Consider the following 14,813-nt stretch of genomic DNA (forward strand, 5'->3'; position numbering starts at 1 on the left):
ATATAGTTGATTGTTTATCTTTTTGCTCTGCTGCTACAACCCGACTAGGGTTAACTCTTAAAGGGATCCCTTAGTTTACCCGGGATCCCTATTTTGCCTTTTTGCTTTTGTTTCTCGTTCATCATTGTTGAAAAGAACTGCTGGATCATGAACACTGCATGATTACAAACTTATTGTAAATAGTTTGCACCTTCTTAAAGGTGCCCTCTACTGGTTTTACAAAGAAAAGGACTCTTTGCGAAGAAACTGTTCCTGGAAGCAGTATCGGAGTCCTTGCTGTACACGAACTTGCAGCTTGAGAAGTTGCACTACCTCCGAGAGACTTGGTCCCTTCTTAAAGGGGACGTTCAACGGTAGCACTTAAAGTCGAATAATGCTTACATGTAAAAGTTATATGTAGTTAGCTAGTTAATTGTAAGAAATGTTTAATAATGTGTTAGAAAATGAGGACAGGAAGTGAACCCGTACGGGGTTAGTCGGTGAGTCCTCCTAGGAGCCATACAGAGATGGCTCAGTGATCTTGAACTGAGAAAAGGTTGATAAGTTCTATACTGTGTATAGTAGCAGAAAGGCAGTAGGTCCGGGCGGAAAGGGGCGGTCCTGCAACAGAACGAGAGGCAGTAGGCCTGGGACAGATAGACAGGCGGTCCTGCAGATGTAAAGGTGGAAAATGAAGAAAAGTTGATTAGCCTTATAGTGTTTTATAAGAAGGTCTTTAGTGGATTCAGCGTATACGTCCTTAAAGGCAACGTTAAATTATTGTTCAGAAATTGCACTAAGTATAATACCCGGTTGGGTAAGAGAAGTTATTTATAGTATGTTATTTAAAATATATAACCATGTTTGTAACGTTCAAGTGTCCTCACCTCCCATAAAGGGAAGCTCTGTTCAAGTTTACTTGTTATTGCATTTTAAAATTGTATGTCTTTTTGCTGACATGTATTGTTGTTTTCTTCCCAGTCCAGGAGTACTGGATTTAACCGGGGGGGAGTGCAGCGCCCCAGAGTCCTGGTCGTTGCAGTACTGATGCTCCGCCGCTAAGGGGGGCTATGGTACGTCTGATGGCACTGAAGGAGTTCACCTGACCAGGTATCACAGACACCAATACACTTCACAGTCTGGCCTCCAGGGGGAGCTAAGGGTGCTATGTATTAGGCCACTCCTCACAATCTGGTAAATCTGGGGGTTAGATAGGAAGTTAGTCAGAAGCTGACTGGGTTGGAACCAGGCAACATCCTGTGGCAGAGGGTGTTGCAGGGGAATATTCAGGGGGGTCCCTGTCAGGGGTGGGATCCTGACAGAGGCCTAGCGAACAGGAAAGGACGTTACGGGACCGCACCTGCACTTCATCGCGGCGGTACCCCAAGAAAGGACAAGAAGCGAGGTTTATTGTGCTGAGTGAGAAACGAGATCAACGCAACAAGGAGAAACACCAGTAGGAGTCGTGCTGTAAGACGAGGCAACATCCTACTGAGGCGCGTAGCCGGTGGCCGGAAACGCCGAGGAAGTATTGAGCTCCAGGCCTTACTTCAAACCTACGGCAGGACAGTCAGTTATAGGCGGGCTGTCTCACTCAAATCACCTAAGAAGACATAGGGGGCAACAGTTGGAAAGGGGCGACACTAGGGTCCCGGAAGAGCTCCGAGCCTACCCGTCATACGGGTGCGTCCTAGCCATATTATCTGGGGGGACGAAGAAGAACATCAAAATCGAGTTGTGAGGGAACTTCAGAAACAGACACAACAGTTGTGGGGACTATCCCGTAAGCACAGCAGGGGAGGACCGCAACACACAAGCGCTAGAAGGTAGGCACAGATTTCCACCTGCAAAGGGAACTCTGGAGGTGCCATCGAACCGGCCGGACTCACGCAGCCCGGTTAACCGTATTCCGGACTGAGGATCCTGAAGCCTTCAGTAAAGAGGTAAAGAGACTGCAAGCTGGTGTCCTCGTTATTTACTGCAACCTGCACCGCACCACAACCTCATCACATTCTCAACTTTCACTGGATGCCCCTCAGCAGGGTCACGGACCGGGCCCAGCCACCGTGACAACCCCAGAACCGAGACGTAGAGGCCCGGTACCGGGTGCCCCTCGGCCCTGCGGCAGTGGGGGCTCTCCACTTTATCTTGTAGTGATGCATCTGATAGCCATTTTTTCCCTAGAAGTGATGGTGAAAATGTTGTAAATGTGCCAACGGAACCTGATAACCATTTTTATGAAAAAGTTGATGTGTCTATAGGTTCAGGAGTGCTTAGCCACGTCGCTTTGTGGAGTGAGATGGCTGAGGAACCCCTAGCAGGGGCAAGTGTTGGTGCTACAGGAAATGGGGAGATGCATGGGAACCGTGAGGAAGGTGATGCCATGCAATTGACCAGTGCCACCGAGGAAGGTAACTGGCCCATAAGTAGCAATGCTCCTGAGGTAATGGGGGTGGATGGGGAGGTAGAGCCCATAGCAGCGTCGGCTGATGGGTCTGTGGGAGACAGCCTACGTAGCTGCTGTCACCCGCAGTCAGAGTGCCCAGAACGCAGATAACTGTCTGCCTTCTGGACCCTCCTCAGTCATCGTTGTGACTGAACCAGAGATGGACCCTGAGCAGGTCCTAGAGGGTTCCTGTTGGGAAGGGACCCTGACGTCACTTCTGGCTTCCCCTAGCCAGGAGTTTCAGGCCTCTCTGCACGCAGATGTGAGCCTAGAGAGTTTGAGACATCAGTCACCGAGACGCCCATCTCCATGACTGATAAGGAGAGGGTGTTCTGGGAACGAGGAAGGTTGTACCGGGAGACAGTACCTGGAAAATCGCAAAAGGAGTGGTTGAGGGAGAGACAGCTGGTCATCCCGCAGCCATTCCAGAGTGAATTGTTGCGGATTGCCCATGAGATCCCGCTCGCTGGACACTTGGGGATCAGCAAAACTAAGGCCCGGCTGTCTTAACACTTCTACTGGCCTAAGATGGGGACAGATGTGTCAAACTACTGCCGCTCCTGTGTCACCTGTCAAAGAGTGGGGAAGGCGGGGCCTGCTGTTAAGGCTCCCCTGATCCCGTTGCCAGTGATAGAGGTGCCTTTCCAGAGGATCGCGGTGGATATTGTTGGCCCTCTGGCCGTCCCCAGCAGCTCTGGAAAGCAATACATCCTTACTGTGGTAGACTACACTACCCAGTACTCATAGGCAGTAGCTCTGTCGTCAACTAGGGCAGATAAGGTGGCGGATGCCCTGTTGGCCATCTTTTCACCTGTAGGATTTCCCAGGGAGATGCTTATTGATCAAGGGACCCAATTCATGTCTCGCCTAATGGAGGCTCTCTGTAAGAGAATGCAAGTGAAGCACCTGGTATCGAGTGCTTATCACCCACAGACCAATGGCTTGTGTGAACGCTTCAATGGTACCCTCAAACAGATGCTACGCATGCTGGTTGAGACCCAAAGGTGCGACTGGGAGCAGTACCTCCCACACCTGCAACTCGCTTACCGAGAGGTTCCGGAGGCCTCGACGGGGTTCTCCCCCTTCGAGCTCCTGTACGGCAGGCGAGTCCAGGGACCCCTTGTGTTGGTAAGGGAATCCTGGGAAGAGGAGCCGAACCCGTCTGAAGTGTCCATAGTGGAGTATGTCATGCGCTTCCGTGACAAGATGCAAACCTTGACGCAGTTGGTGCATGACAACATGACGCAGGCTCAGGCTGATCAGAAGCACTGGTACGACCAGAATGCCCGGGAGCGGACCTACCACGTGGGTCAAAAGGTGTGGGTGCTGGTCCTTGTACCAAAGGATAAGCTTCAGGCAGCCTGGGAAGGCCCGTACGTCATCCACCAACAGCTCAACCCAGTCACCTACGTGGTCACGCTTGACCACGCTCGGGGTAGGCGAAAGGCCTTTCACGGCAACATGATGAAAGCTCATCACGAACATGAACCTTTCGTCCTACCGGTCTGCAGCCTGCCCGAAGACGGGGAGGAAGACACCCTCCTGGACATGCTGGCCCAAGCCAAGGCCGGTGGGTCCACCGAGGACGTGGAGGTAAGCACCTCACTAACCTAACCCCAGCGGTCGCAGTTGCGGACCAAGCTGGAACCCTTCCGGGTCGTGTTCTTCAACCGACCTGGAAGGACTGAGTTAGCAGTCCATGAGGTGGACACCGGGAATCACTACGGTGAACACCCTATCGAATCTCCGACCAGGTGCAGCAGGTTGTGCGCCAGGAGATCGATGAGATGTTACAGCTGGGGGTGATTCAACAGTCAAAGAGTGCGTGGGCCTCACCTGTAGTTCTCGTGCCAAAGAAGGATCGGACCACCTTGCTCTGTGTGGACTACAGGGGGCTCAACGCCATCACAGCCTCTGACGCGCACCCAATGCCACGCATTGAGGAGCTCCTTGAGAGGTTAGCTGGTGCAAACTACCTGACCATAATGGATCTGAGTCGAGGATACTGGCAGATTCCTCTGAGCCCTGAGGCGCAGGAGAAGTCCGCCTTTATCACACCCTTTGGACTGTACGAGTCGACGGTCATGCCCTTCGGCATGAAGAATGCCCTGCCACATTCCAGCGGATGGTCAACCTCCTGCTTCAGGGACTGGAGGAGTATGCGGTGGCGTACTTAGATGACATTGCCATCTTTAGTTCCTCCTGGGATGAACACCTGCAGCATCTCGAGGAGGTGATCAGGCGAATTCACCGAGCCGGACTGACTATCAAGCCGGTGTAACAGGCCAGATTAACTCCCCCGCCCAGAATATACTTGGGGTTAAAGTGGCCTAGGCCAGATTATACCTGTTACGGAACCCCCCAGCACCCAGAATATGTTGTTCAGTTATATGTATGTATAATAGGTTCCATGTGAGATGCATGTCCCTAATGCATCAGCCCACAGGCTGCGCCCCTGGGCAGAGGGGACAAGATATCCCCCTTCTGACCTCCCCCACCTTTGTAATTCCCACAGTAAATATCGGCAGGCTCCGGCCACCTGCGGCTATTGTAATGTATGTCTGGCCTGCCACTTTTCAATTGGCCTGCCCTCTGTATCTGTGTGATATATTCTGTGTCCTGTGAGTAAAGTGTTGTCACACTGGAAATACGTGGAGAAGCAGTAATCTTTTATATTCGCCCATGTAACCAAGCAATTCCAGCCAGCATCCTTCATTCAGACTCCAGCCAAAGCAGAGTGGACCTGAAACACAGGGTGGTACTGAAAGAGGTACTCCAGGATGGTAGACCTCGTTACACTACCCTGGGTATATTCTGGCTTAGCCCAAACTATACCCTGGGGTATATATTGGACTAGTCCAGTTTATACCTCTCTGGGCCAGAATATACCCCGGGTATATTCTGGCCTAGCCCAAACTATACCCCTGGGTACAAATTGGACTAGTCCAGATCATACCCCTCCAGGTTAGAATATACCCCAACTGCTGTAGATCAGATTTTTCAGCCTTTTGAGAACCATTGAGTGATATAATCAATAACGGAGCCCCAGGCAGTAAACGGGGCCCCAGGCAGTGCACAGGGCCCCAGGCAGTGCACAAGGCCCCAGGCAGCGCACAGGGCCCCAGGCAGAGTACAGGGCCCCAGGCAGCACACAGGGGCCCCAGGGAGCGCATAGGGCCCCAGGCAGTGCACGGAGCCCCAAACAGCGCACGGTGCCCCAGGCAGTGCACAGGACCCCAGGAAGCCCACAGGGGCCCCAGGCAGCCCACAGGGCCCCAGGCAGCACAGAGGGGCCCCAGGAAGAGAACAGGGGCCCCAGGCAGCGCACAGGGCCCCAGGCAGCAAACAGGGCCCCAGGCAGCGCACGAAGCCCCAAACAGCGCACGGTGCCCCTGGCAGTGCACAGGACCCCAGGCAGCCCACAGGGCCCCAGGCAGCACAGAGGGGCCTCAGGAAGAGCACAGGGGCCACAGGCAGCGCATAGGGCCCCAGGCTGCACACAGGGGCCCAAGGCAGCACACGGAGCCCCAAATGGCGCACGGCGCCCCAGGCAGTGCACAGGACCCCAGGCAGCCCACAGGGGCCCCAGGCAGCCCACAGGGCCCCAGGCAGCCCACAGGGCTCCAGGCAGCGCACAGGGGCTTCAGGCAGCGCACAGGGACCTCAGGCAGCACACGGGGCCCCTGGCAGAGCACAGGGCCCCAGGCAGTGCACAGGGCCCCAGGCAGTGCACAGGGGCCCAAGGCAGCATACAGGGCCCCAGGCAGCACAGCGGGGCCCCAGGAAGAGCACAGCAGCCCCAGGCAGCACACAGGGCAACAGACAGCACAGAGGGGCCCCAGGCAGCACAGAGGGGCCTCAGGCAGCACAGAGGGCTCCAGGCAGCCCACAGGAGCCCCAGGCAGCCCACAGGACCCCAGGCAGCCCACAGGGGGTCCCAGATAGCGCACAGGAGGGCAGAGACAGTGAGCAAGGGGGTAAGAGATAGCGCGCAAGGGGGGAATAGACAGAGCGCATGTCCCCTGTGCGCTGTCTGGGACCCCCTGTGCACTATCTGGGACCCACTGTACGCTGTCTGTGACCCCCTTTGCGATGTCTGGGGCCCTGCTCTTGGGTATATCACTATCAGTTTCACATTTGCGTACAGCCGTGCGCATGCGTACGCTCTCAGTGAAGCCTTGACCACTGCTGCGCCCCGCCGGTTAAGCTCCGCCCATGTTCTTTTGACGGTGCTGCAACCCGCGGCGAAGGCAACAAGTTGGATTTTCTTGCGTTCACCGAATCATCAAAACAACATATGCGGACGCAAACATCCGCAGGGCCTGCGTACCCAATGATAAAGATAGGGTATGCAGGCCGCATGCCACCGCATGCATACCTGGGCGGAGTTTAACTGGTGGGCGCAGCAGTGGGCGGGGCTTCACTAAGAGCGTGCACAGCCATGCGCAAATGTGAAACTAGCCTAAGATGTCTAGGGCCCCTGTGCGATGTCTGGGGCCCCTGTGTGATGTCTGGTGCCCCGTTCTTGAGTATATCACTCAATGGTTCTCATAAGCATGAAATATCTGATCTACAGCTGCAGGGGTATATCCGGGCCCGGAGGAGTATAATCTGGCCTAGGTATAATATACCCATGGTCTATACTCCTCTAGGGCAGAATATTAGTGTGGTTTTGCTGCTGTAGTGCTACAGTATATGTAGATGCACATACACAAACCATTTACCATTTAATGCGGCTTTTGTCAGATTTTCATGCAGTCTGCAGCTGATTTCCCTCTTCCACGTGACACGGAGAAATCTGCTGTGCTTCCGCACACAAAAAATCCACATCGTTGGGATGCGGATTTTGATGCAGATTGACTGCTGATTTGCTCCCTGTTGGACTAGACTTCTAGCATGTGTTGGAGGCATTACATTGAACTGACAGTAGATGGTGCAGTTCCATCAGTGCATAGTTAATGTTATGTGTTGTAACGTGTTATGTATGTTTCTCCCTGCTCTCTATGATATGCACCTGAAGTTCTCCAGTGTGAGTTCCTATTCTATCCTGATAAGGTATATAAAGTGAACTTGGAACACCTCCAACTACAAAAAAAACGTTTTCCAATTTTGACAACAATGGAAGACGAACTACATGATCAGCTTTTGAGATTCTACACTGCAACAGAACAAAAGTACCCCCAGTGGATCTACGATCTACCTCCAGAGAAACGTTCACATGCCAAGTGTCACGATCCACACCGTGATCGTCACCCCCACGTCACGGATCGGGGTGACTTTAAGCCAACAGACGGCTATCACATGTGCAGGGGGCTTATCTTAGTTATCCCTCCACTCCACAATGGGATGAAAAAACACACACAAGGCTATTGACCTCTTAGTTTACAGCAGGGGCTTAGTCTAGGTATCCAACTGCTCTTCAATATACCATGAACTGCAGGGACTTATGTATCCCGCTTACAGTTCCACTTAACACTTGCAGCTCTCTGGCGCCCCCCTTACCCTCAGGTCAGACAGGGTACTGCACCCTGGATAATTAGTCGCCAGGAAGGCTGCCTGCTATGTACTGGCTATTGGGCATGCTGCAGCGACGTGATAAACTACTCGCGCACAGGCAGGAACAATAATTATCAACGCCGCAGTCGCTACAACAACACCCAAAGGCACAGTGCACGGTAAGCTGCCACCAGCTTCGATTAAACGGGTCCAAAGCTAACCCAACACAGTAGCGCAATTCCCTTCCGGAGACAGGGTATGTTTTAGAACAGGAGAACGAATCTAGTATATTAATTATTATACTCCATAAATGATTTTAAGGCAGTGTTTATCGAAAAATATTACAAGGATGTTACAAAAGAGACAATTGCAATTATGTACAAGGTAATTATATATAAAAAAAAAAAAGGATTACATGAGAAATAACACTTACATGTGTTCAAAGCATTGCAGGCAACCAGGCTAGTGGAGTTTCCATCTGTCCCAATGCATCAGTAGGTCTGGATAGGAACAGGCTCACACAGACTCCAGCAGACCGACAGACCAGGTAAAAACTAACTGCTCAAAGCCTGGCAGACACTTATAACCCGCAGCCCGTGACATCACCAAAAGGGCTGGGTTAAGATCGCCCTCCTCTTTCTTCAGTCTTAGTAATTCAACCTTAAATTTGTCTAATTTCTATAACTCCGCTACAAAACATGTCATAGTCATAACAAACCCAGCATTCATCTCGTATTAACGTTGGCATTCTAATGAGATCAAATATGTCCTATTTGTGATGCGTAATTACAGAGAAATCCAAACTTTTTACCTGATGGAGTTAGAAGCTCATGTTTACAGTGATGGATAGATGCTCCGACGGACTTTAGCAATCTCTATCTAAGATTCTCTTAGCCCCAGTCCTTGGCCCAATATCTTACAATAATGGAACAAAGGACTTCCATGATTCTGGAAGCTTCCATACCAGTTATAGCTGGACAAGAGTTTAAGCCTTCCCAAGCGATCGTAAAAATTCTTTTGGGAGGGGTATGAGGTATTTGGGAGCTGAAAGTCAGGAATTTCCAGCAAGAAGCAATAAAACTCTTCTACACTCATTGCCAAGATAAGCTAAACACAGAGTGAAGGGGGTCAACGCCCACCCTATGTGTGCTGGCAGAGAAACTGAACTTATATGATATTTCATACCACATCGTGACACCAAGTCCCAGTGTAGACAAACTTCTAAGCCATATCGAGCAGAGAAAGGGATAATTTACTATGGAAAAAAGGAGGTTCCCACTAAAAGTCGACTGCCAAATGTCCTGAAGGCCTGTCACGACAACCCAACTTCTGGTGGCCATTTTGGCAGAGATAAAACATTTGCCAAATTTTCTGACCGTTATTACTGGAAGGGAATGAAGAATGATGTTTACCAACATGTCAAAGCCTGTCAAAAATGTTTTGTCACATGTCCCAAAATCAGCAAAGAAGCTCCACCACTCAACAGTATACCAGTGCCTGGAAAAGTATGGAGCTTAGTTGGGATTGATATGATCGGTCCTCTTCAGGAAACATCAAACGTCAACAAATATATAGTTGCTGTCACTGATCATTTCTCGAATTGGACTGAAGCAACAGCAGTTCCAGAAAAGAGTGCCATGTCAGTAGCAAAATTTTTGTACAACATTATTTGCCGCTTAGGCTGTATGGACACTCTGACTAGCGACCAGGGAAGAGTTTGTGAACCCGATCATCGACAACCTGATGGATCATTTTAAAACAGATCACCGCATTTCATCTGCCTACCACCCACAAACAAATGGCCAGCGGGAACGTGACAATTGAACACTCAAAGAATCTCTTTGCAAGCTTGTCAATGACCAAGGAACCAACTGGGACCAGTTCATCTCTAGTGTTTTGTTTGCCTATCACACATCTGTGCATGCCTCAACCAAGTGCACGCCATTTGAGGTCATGTATGGATGAAAGGCTAAGCTTCCTATTGACCTCAATCGATCAGCAAATGACACTGTGGATGTCATGTCTCTTTCAGATGATGCCAACCCTGATGTGCTAAATACACTCACAACCATTCATAACAGGATCCTCTCAACTGTAAGTACCAACATCCATTCTGCTCAGGAACACCAAAAGTGTGTCTTTGATCGCCGACACAAGAGCTACAAAGAAATCACTGCTGGCACCATTGTTTATATCAAGAATCAATGTTCAATATTCATCGCATGGGTTCAAAGATGGCACCACGCTGGGTTGGACCCTACTTAGTTGTGGAATACTTAACCAAGGGACGAGTAAAACTTAAGAACAATAAGACTGGCAAGATACTAAGCAACACCTACCATGCCAGCAACCTTAAGATTTACCAGGATGAAGAGACTTCTCTACCACCCCAGTCCCCTGATGACTGTCCCAGTGCCACACAGAAACACCAGCAAACGAAGACTTTCAACCCACTACCAAGTTCAGGAAGGAAGTATCTTACCACCACTCTTGACCTTACGTTTAATAGGGTTGTGTACTTTGGAGGCACAAGAGATCTTGGACAACCACGGCGTACATATAAAACCAAAGGTGATGGGAACTGCTATTTTTGGACCATCAGCTATTTCCTGACAGGAACAGAGGACAACTACTCCCTTCTCAGAGCTAAAGTCATCCACCACATGAAAACTGACTTGTCCAAAAAACTACAGGGCTACTGTAATCAAGATGTGAATGAATATGTGAACACCTCTGGCATCCCTCGTGATGGAGTCTGGGCAACTGATGCTGATATCATGGCCACAGCAAATCTGTTGAGTTGTGACATCGTCATCCACCCCCAAGTTGGTGACACCATGGATTGGTTGACCTATCCCGCAAGCTTCAATCTGCAGTCAACAACAGAACATGCACTTTATCTTGAAAACAATCATGATCATTTTAATGTTATCAGTGATTACCTTTGAACGTTTATATTGTAGTGTCCTGTCACCAGCCATGTGTACGATTATCAGCCGAAAGCCTCTCTGGAACCAATAATCGCCCCATGTAAAAGTACCTTTATAAGTTGAAGTTTCAGAATGTTATAACTTTTATTACATCCTGAACAGTTTTTTTTATGAACAGTCTTGGTTTTCAGGTTGAAGTAAAAAAAGTCTGTGTGATTAGAGTTTTAAACAATAAAATGTTGAAAAATTATGTAATTCTTGAGTATATCACTCAATGGTGCTCATAAACGTGAAAAATCTGATCTTTAATATGCTTTAATCTTTAATATACTCAAGAACGGGGCCACAGACATCACACAGGGGGTCCCAAACAGCGCACATGGGATCCCAGACAGCGCACAGGGGGCAGAGACAGCGCACAGGGCCCTGCACGCTGTCTCTTCCCCCCTTGCACACTCTCACTTCCCCAGAGGCGTATCTAGGGTTTCTGGCGCCCGGGGCAAGAATTCATTTTGGCGCCCCCCCCCCCCCCCCAGGACATATGCCATTTGCACACTTAGTCATGTACCCACAAGCCCCTCTCCCTAATGCTCTTATTGATCAGTGAAAAACAGAAGCAGAAGAGAAGCTCGTTGTCACAGGACCATAAGTGTGAAAGTCGCATGTGAGTGAAGTGTCCATGTGACGACTACTGGAACCTGCAGAGCTGAATCCTGACATCGCAGCTTCTGAATTCTCACAACTCATGCACTGCACACTTTTAGGATTCTCCCTGGCCGGTGGACGGTCATGTCAGCACAAGCATGTGATTTGTATACTTCTGACCACATTCCGACTAGACGTGCCCGGCCTCGCTCAGTTCATTATCATTGAGTGAGGCCACACATGTCTAGTCAGCACGTGACCACATGTATGTAAATCGCCAGCACGAGAGAATCCTGACAGTGTGCAGTGTGCACTGTGAGAACTCAGAAGTCTGCAGTCACAAAGAATGACTGCAGACTCATCACAGACCTGGACATCCCCTTTAATGTTCCTAACATAAATAAAAACATGAGAATTAGTCAGTATCACAAATAACATTTACATCCAGGTACCTTATAGATGACGTCATCTCTGGAGTTTCTCTGGAGTTGTTCTCCTTCATTTCTTCATCTTGTCCAGACCCCATGATGAGTTTTCTCAGCCACAGCCGTCTCTGCAGACTTCCATCTTCTCCGCTCTTTTGCAGAAAATCTCCACATGACGCCCTTAAAGATACAAGTGTCATTATAATGCTCCTGAATAAAACATTGCCCCTCACTATATTGTCTGCACAAAATATGACCCCCACACTGTCCCTCTTATGGTACACGCTCTTCACACTGACCTCTCCTTTCCATACCGGACCCCTCTTCACACTGACCTCTCACACAGTGTCCCCCTATAGGGCCCAGTGTTTATACTGTACTCTCTCATCACACTCCCCCTCCTTGGTATACTATCCCCTCCTGGCTGTGCCCTTACACTGTCCTCCATGCTACGCATGCACACATCCCAACACCCTCACTCCCCGTACTCTGTCCACATACGTTTTTCACATCGCTACTCATACTTTGTCTGCATACATTCCCCTGTTTGCTCCCCAAACTGTCTGCACCCATCCCCCATACTGTTTCCTTATATATGCCCCCCATTCCCCGGTATTGTTTCCTCATACGTGCCCCCCATCTCCCCCTTTGCTCTTTATTTTGTGTCCTCAAATCTCCCCCACACATTAAATCCCCCCATCCCCATGACAAATCTCCCCCCACACATTAACCCCTTAATCCCGTATGACGTACTATCCCGTCAAGGTGACCTGGGACTTAATTCCGGGTGACGGGATAGTACGTCATACGCGATCGGCCGCGCTCACGGGGGGAGCGCGGCCGATCGCGGCCGGGTGTCGGCTGCATATCGCAGCTGACATCCGGCACTATGTGCCAGGAGCGGTCACGGACCGCCCCCGGCACATTAACCCCCGGCACACCGCGATCAAACATGATCGCGGTGTACCGGCGGTACAGGGAAGCATCGCGCAGGGAGGGGGCTCCCTGCGGGCTTCCCTGAGACGATCGGTACAAGGTGATGTACTCACCTCGTACCGAACGTCTTCTCCCTGCAGGCCCCGGATCCAAAATGGCCGAGGGGCTGTATCCGGGTCCTGCAGGGAGCACTTCCGGGTCGGAGCAGGCTGCAGATGAAAGCTGCAGCCTGCTCCGATGAAAGGATGATCGCAGATCTAATAGAGTGCTGTGCACACTATCAGATCTGCGATCTGTGATGTCCCCCCCTGGGACAAAGTAAAAAAGTAAAAAAAAAAATTTCCACATGTGTAAAAAAAATAAAAAAAAATTCCTAAATAAATAATAATAAAAAAAAAAATATTATTCCCATAAATACATTTCTTTATCTAAAAAAAACAAACAAAAACAATAAAAGTACACATATTTAGTATCGCCGCGTCCGTAACGACCCAACCTATAAAACTGGCCCACTAGTTAACCCCTTCAGTAAACACCGTAAGAAAAAAAAAAAAAAAACGAGGCAAAAAACAACGCTTTATTACCATACCGCCGGACAAAAAGTGGAATAACACGCGATCAAAAAGACGGATATAAATAACCATGTTACCGCTGAAAACGTCATCTTGTCCCGCAAAAAACGAGCCGCCATACAGCATCATCAGCAAAAAAATAAAAAAGTTATAGTCCTCAGAATAAAGCGATGCCAAAATAATTATTTTTTCTATAAAATAGTTTTTATCGTATAAAAGCGTCAAAACATAAAAAAATGATATAAATGAGATATCGCTGTAATCGTACTGACCCGACGAATAAAACTGCTTTATCAATTTTACCAAACCCGGAACGGTATAAACGCCTCTCCCAAAAGAAATTCATGAATAGCTGGTTTTTGGTTATTCTGCCTCACAAAAATCGGAATAAAAAGTGATAAAAAATGGTCACGTGTCCGAAAATGTTACCAATAAAAACGTCAACTCGTCCCGCAAAAAACAAGACCTCACATGACTCTGTGGACCAAAATGTGGAAAAATTATAGGTCTCAAAATGTGGAGACGCAAAAACTTTTTTGCTATAAAAAGCGTCTTTTAGGCTACGTTCACATTTGCGTTGTGCGCCGCAGCGTCGGCGCCGCAGCGCACAACGCAAACAAAAACGCAGCAAAACGCATGCACAACGCTGCGTTTTGCGCCGCATGCGTCGTTTTTTTCATTGAATTTGGACGCAGCAAAAAATGCAACTTGCTGCGTCCCCTGCGCCTGGACGCGGGCGCCGCAGCGACGCATGCGGCGCAAAACGCAAGTGCGCCGCATGTCCATGCGCCCCCATGTTAAATATAGGGGCGCATGACGCATGCGGCGCCGCTGCGGCGCCCGACGCTGCGGCGCTGGCCGCAAATGTGAACGTAGCCTTAGTCTGGTTTCACACTTGCGTTTTTATCTGCATGCGTTTTTTAAAAAAACCGCATGTGTGAAAAAATGCATGTAAACGCGGTAAAACGCATGCGTTTTTATAGAAAAACACAAGAAAACAAGAAAAAAACAAAAAACCCTAACCCTACCCCTAACCTGAAATACGTGGCACTGAAATACGTGGCACTGAAATATACATTTATATACGTATGTAAGTGCCACGATATTTCAGTGGCCACGTATATAAGTGCCACGTATATAAGTGCCACGTATTTAAGTGCCACGTATTTAAGTGCCACGTATTTAAGTGCCACGTATTTAAGTGCCACGTATTTAAGTGCCACGTATTTAAGTGCCACGTATTTAAGTGCCACGTATTTAAGTGCCACGTATTTAAGTGCCACGTATTTACGTGCCACGTATTTACGTGCCACGTATTTTTCAGTGCCTGAAATACGTGGCACTGAAATACGTGGCACTGAAATATCGTGGCACTGAAATATCG

This window comes from Ranitomeya variabilis, chromosome 3 (genome assembly GCF_051348905.1).
Source record: "Ranitomeya variabilis isolate aRanVar5 chromosome 3, aRanVar5.hap1, whole genome shotgun sequence".
In the NCBI taxonomy this organism is placed as follows: Eukaryota; Metazoa; Chordata; class Amphibia; order Anura; family Dendrobatidae; genus Ranitomeya; species Ranitomeya variabilis.